Genomic DNA, 6550 nt, shown 5'->3' on the forward strand with positions numbered 1-6550 from the left:
ATAGAAATACTGCAGTTAAATTATAACTGAGATGATGTACGCAGACGATTTATGTTTTGTGGCGGAATCCCCAGATGGTCTACAAAGGCTTATGTCGAGTCTTGATGAGTCGTGTCGCTTATTTGGCCTCAAGATAAGTGTTAAGAAGACCGAAGTCATGGCTTCTGATACGCTTAACAGTGCCCCGATCGACATCAAACTTAGTGAAGACTCTCTGAAGCTGGTAGACAAATTTAAATATCTGGGCAGCACTTTAACATCCAAGTGTCTCCTTGACGATGAAATTAACAGCAGAATTGGAGCAGCTGCTGCAGCCTATGGCAGACTTCGTCCCAAGGTGTTCCGCTCTCATGACATAAAGCTCTCTACAAAAGTAGCTGTGTACATGGCGATCGTTCTGCCAAATCTCCTGTACGCCTCTGAAACGTGGGTCCTTTACCGTAAACATATCCGCACATCATCTGAAATGCCTACGCGACATTATGAACATCCATTGGTCGCAGCGTGTGCGAAACACGGAAGTTCTGCGAAGAGCTAATGTCGGTGGAATAGAGGCCTATCTAATGCGGCGGCAGTTGCGGTGGTGCGGCCATGTCTCCCGGATGTCTGATGACAGAGTGACGAAGTGCATCTTCTATTCGGAACTTCAGAGTGGCAAGCGGAAACAAGGCGGCCAAATTCTGCGGTACAAAGATGTGCTTAAGCGTCACATGAAACAATGTGACGTAGACCCGTTGCAATGGGAGGCGGAGGCAGCTGAACGGTCGTTATGGAGGCGTACAGTGAACACCAAGGTGTTTGACTTTGAGAAGGAGAGACTTCAGAAGCTCGATACGAAACGAGACGAGCTCAAGGCGCGACCACCTGCTGCCATAAATTATAATTATTTAGGAGGAGTGCTGACGTGCATTGAATGCGGTCGTACATTTAATGCTAAGATCGGATATGTCAGTCACATGAGAGCACACGAACGACGCTCTCATTAGTTGTCGAGTCGCTGTGGCCGAATACGGTCAGGAAAGGATTATTATTATTATTATTATTAGTTTGTTAGAAGGGAATATAACACCATCCCGCATCCAAGTTTTTTCATGGTTGATTTCTGGCAGTGGTTGCCTAGAAGAAATTGCTTTAGAGCAATGCGACCGCCCAAAAGAGTTGCATTTTTGTAAATGTGTATTAATTTAAAGGTATATTTGATTTGATTTGAATATTAAGTAAACTCTATAAGAAAATTGTTCTCGTTTAATATGTGATGTTGGGTGCTCGTGTACGCAGTGCGCCCCCGGTCGTAACCACCGCGCGGTTTACGACCGCCCCCGCCGGAGTTTGTTTTTGTTAACTTATTCTTACTCCGAGAAAAAACTACAATATACACAGTAAAAGCACCCCAGAGAGCGAGCAACTTTATGTCGATCAAGATCGAAGGCTCCTTCATATCGCCGCCGGATTCGGGCAGTAAACCGCGTGCGATACGACTTCAGTGCATTTTAGTGATTTCCGAGGACGAGCGGCGCGTATGTATGAATACATGATTACTGCTGGAATAAAAGTCCATTTTATGAGCGGCGCAATAAACGTTGTAATTGGGTGCGGCGATGAGCTGGTGCGGGGGCGGAGGAGGAAGAGGAAGGGGGAGGGGATGGGACATAAACCCTCGCGTGCGCTCGTAAACCGGCGCGTGGTTACTTTGTCACCGCCGCGCGCCGCGGCCGGCGAGGGCGCACGAAATGCAGGTCTGTCGCTGGGCCGCGCAAGCGACAAACACGCGCCTGTTAATTCATACTCCTTGTTTGGACAACCATTAATTCTCTCCGTAGAAGCCCCTTTCACTACATTCGCCGAGATTTATGCCTCATCCGTTTATTTGTCAAGTCTTTACTGTTTGTTGTCGTTTTATTTCTCAGACATTTTTCGGAAATACATTTAAGTTTTCACATTGTTGTACAAAAACCTTCACATGTGACATGTCCGGGATCGCAGCTAGATGTCAGCTTTTCTCCGGTTTTCCAATAAATCGAGGAAATAAAATGCGAGCTGTAACATGAGAAGTGCGGAGATCAGCCCCCCCCACTGCTATCCGTCATGGCTAGAGGGAAATTGCTTCTTCGCTGTCACATTTTAAATTTTCTCCCCGATGCGCGACGTTTCTTGGTATATAGATTTATTTTAAAATTTGCCAGCACCGCCTGGTTCGCAACAGATTCTTCAACGAAAACACCCAATTGATATTTGACGCAAAATGCTGAAATACAATTGAGTGAAGAGCCTTAAAATAAGTCTTTATCTGGAGAGAGTTTCTTATTGAAAGATTCGACACGTCGCCAGCGCGCTGTGTCACGAATTATTGTTTCATTGAAGGACAATCCAGTCGAGTGACACTCGGCCGATGAAAGAATACGATCATCGCCGACTCAACACGCAGGACGCTTTATTGGATCGAATTTCAATATTAAATTATTGATAAATACTCATCCAGCCAGCTCAAGCCGAAGCATTTTAATCTGTAAAAGCTTTTATGAGACCTAAACATCATGTTTGAAAAGCGTAAACAAAATGCGAGTTCATTTAGTAAATTGCGGAGTACATTCGCAGCATAAATAAGCAGAGATCTGTCATCCAAATTACGAAGTTCAAAGCGGGTCTGGTAATGCTGTCGCCCGAATGATTCATGGGTGCGGAGCGTGGGCAGCAGCGCGAGCATACATCACCCGCGCCAGCGCCAGCTGCGCCCGCCGCCAGCCCCGCGCGAGCCTGCACGCTGCACACTCGCTGCGCCGGGCCCGCACCGCGCCGGCACCGCGCGCCGCGAGGGGCCGCACCCTCCAGAACTCGGGTAATGGTCGCGATTATCGGCACTGATCCTTAATAATAAATGTTCGACCATTGTGAGTGTGAACTGTGCACCTATTCTAGCGATAGGTTTTATCGCAGTTTTATTTCGCCGCCGAAGGGGACGACGAGATTTGTGACGCGGCTCGCGCGCGGACGGGGGACAGGTGCAATTTATTGCACACGATACTGTTCCTGCTGAGCTCTAGAAAACACATTTGATTACATCGTTATTCCTTTGGGAAATTAATTCCACCCCGGTCGTCTCGACGCGCCATCTGACTACGTATTTGCGCGGTGATACCGATGGCCTATATTAGCGCGTGTGAAGATTGTGATCGATGCAAAGTGGTGGAACAAAAGGATTTTCCTCGGGGCTACAAAGCGGTCGGGAGCAGCCGTCGTGGACGAAGGCTCGCAAAAACTGCTGGGTGCTTTGTGCGGCGGCCGTCACACGCAGCGCCCGCGCCCTGGCCGGGCCGGCTTTGTCTCTAACTTCTGGTGCTACCCAGTACCGCTCAAACTTTATGATAAAATCGCCGCTGGCTCACAATTGGTTAAATTCTATAAGACATGACATTAGCTGAGTGGTTACCCCTTAAAAAGTAACTAAAATTTACGGGTCGAAAAATTTTGTAGGTACTGTTCTAAGTATTCATATTCATTATGTATATTTATTGCAAGGTGTTACATAGTATGTAGGTAATGTATATATTCTACTTAAATTGTGTTATTAAATAAAAACACCTTGATGTTTATATAAGGTAAAGGAGACGTATTGTATTCTGCGCTGCGGTTACAATATGAGATCGGCCGCGGGGTCGGCAGTAAACAGGGTCCGGTACAATACGGCTGGTTTCATTCCCTCGACCCGTTATTTATAGATTCCTCAGCTCGTTCTTAATCTCTGCTATTTCTGTGCTTGAGGAAATATACGGCACGCGTCATTTGTTATTGCGAGGGGACACCCGCTGTCTATGAAGCCGTTACGCGTTCCTGGCCGTACAAGGGAACTTCTTGAGAAGGGAGATTGTTCCGAAATTTTGTAAATTCCCCGCATAGCTACAGACATAAATCAGCTCAACTATTTTCGTTTTCTAGATTAAGAACAGTTATGGGAATATTTTGTTACAGATGTGCATAACTAACGTCGTTTTATGTTGCTTAGTGACTAGTTCTAAAAATAGTTAGTCGGAAAAAAAAATATTCTTGGAAACAACATGCAAGTGTAAGTTTCTAGTGGTGTGAAATAAATTATGGAAGAAAAGTTGAACGGCTAACATATCTTTTCATTTGTCAGTTAGCGCTCAAATCCAGACAAATTGATCGCGGCTGGAAATAGTTAAAATTCTCACAATTTATTTCAGGATTTCAAAGTTGAACTTTCAATACGGCGGCGGCGGCGGCGTGATCTGTATCAATAAGTGGAGATTGAGAAAAAACCCCTCAGTCGTCGGAGCGCCGCGCGCCGGGTCAACTGTCAACACTTGTTTTCGTCGTTTAAGTAAGTCCCGGGAACACTACATTCCTCTCCATTAGGTACATGCAATGTGTGCGAGACGGAAGTAGTGCGTGACGTTGCGAGCGAGCGAGACGGCTGCGCCGCGTGCGATATTTATTGCGGGTCAAACGCGCCGGACAATATTGTCTTATTGTCCCGCGACCCCCGCGCCTCCCGCTCCGCCAGCCTCCCCCCGCCGTGATGTATGGCGTGCACGCGGCATACAACATTTATTCGCCATTTATCCACTTCGATAATAGCCGGTACTTATCCGGTGCAGGTGGCTGACATTGATTAGTTTTACAACGCACAACACATTTTCCAAGAATTTTGAACATTTGTACGAAAATTTTATCGATGCTGTTAAAAGTGTGTAGTAGTTACAGTTCCCGTAGCCGCTCCGCCGGTCAACAGACAACTCTGCAGTCCCCGATAACTTCCAATGTTCGATTCTTCGGCAAAATAATTTTCTAGAATTAATTACATTGAGTGCTCCGTGTTTATGAACGCCATCTGAAAACCTTCGCTGGAAAGTTCTGATTTTAAATTGACACTAACTTTGTGAACTTGTTAGAGTAGTCGTCGTTTGACTTTGTTCGAGTCCAGATACAGACTCCTCACAAAATGTCTGGGGCTTTTAATTAGAAAAATAACTAACTGTTGCTGCGAAAGTTTTGTAATCAGTTAGAGCTGAAAGAGTTGATTTAATTGCTAGTCAGTAAATAACAGCGCGGATTACAGTCCGCGAACTGGTGACGTTATGGCCACGACGAGGCGCGTTATTTGTTACTTCATGCGAACACATAACTTATTTCAATATCGTAACGTTTGTTGCCAAGGAAACACGTCAAAGACATTGTTACGGACAGTTTTAGATTGTTCGTATCGAATAATTCCACATGTGTTCTTGACAATACGAAAGGAATCTGCGAGCGAACTCATCGGGCCCGTGTTCACATTAGCAGTCATTTGACTGTTAACTTGGAAATAACAGAAGCAATCCGATCGTCCAATCTCGTTCGGTTCAACAGAGACATTACCATCTGCCCTGTGCGCCGCTGCCCGGCCGCCGCTGATCGCACGATATTGAAATTGCACAATTTTGCATGTCGACTATAATCTAAATTAGTAAGCGCCAACAAAGTTGTAAGGAGTCATAATTGAGTTGTCACGTAGTCGCAACTATTGTAGGGAATTTAGTCGACAGCTGTAACTATTATCGTGAGCACCTCGGAGTCGCCGGGGAGGAAACTTCCGACAACTCTGATTTTCCAAGAAGTTCTTCAAGAGTAATTCTGTTCCGCGGCGATGAGCTAATCCATACTTTACCGTGATTGTTATTTAAAGCTACTTTAACGTGCTTTGTTTTGCAAAATAAAAGTGCCAGTAGCCGGCTGTGGGGCGTTATTGGAATGGCTCGGTAGCGATATCTTTATATCTGTTTTGTTCGACGAAATCGCCGCCATTGGGAGGCCTTAGTGCAGAACAAACGGTTATCTGCGGCCCACAGCGGGTGAGAAATACCTTATCGAAGTAGTTCGATTAGGGTTGGATGTGGCGCGCGGGGACGGACGGGCCGCGAGCCCGCCAGATGTCCCGTCTCGCGGTATATCACCGCTGATACGGCCGGGGTACCATACATATCTACGGGTAACTTTAATGTAATTTGAGAAGAGAATGATATCAGACATATCATGTCTCAAAGCTCTCCATTCTTGGAATACTTACTTAGATGCAGATAATTATTTTTGAACATAACACAAGCCCACCATGTGGTATGACGCGAGATGTGACGCGGCCCCGCATATCGGTCGTGTCGGGTGATGACGCGCCAGTTGGCAGATGTGTATGGAGCTTGCTGAGTGTGATTTATAGCGGGCGTGGATCCTACACGAGCCGCTACTACCGCCGTCGCCGCGACAACAGGTAGCGTGCAGCCGGTAGCAGGCTACATGTGAGGGGTGGCGTTATGTTCTCTCACGCTTTCCACGACCTATGTTCTCTTAAAAAGTAACGTGTAAGGGAGATCGATGACTTGTGGTTTAAGATATTTTTTTGTCTTTTTGCGTATTTTGTCCAGATTGCTTAAAATTGAAATACAAATATAATCTGCTTTTGTGTTTGTTTAATGTAAAGCAAGGATTATAACAACAGAATACCTAATTTCTTAACATAATACTATCTTTATAGTGAATGTATCGATATGAACTGTTTTAG

This window comes from Pectinophora gossypiella, chromosome 11 (genome assembly GCF_024362695.1).
Source record: "Pectinophora gossypiella chromosome 11, ilPecGoss1.1, whole genome shotgun sequence".
NCBI lineage: Eukaryota > Metazoa > Arthropoda > Insecta > Lepidoptera > Gelechiidae > Pectinophora > Pectinophora gossypiella.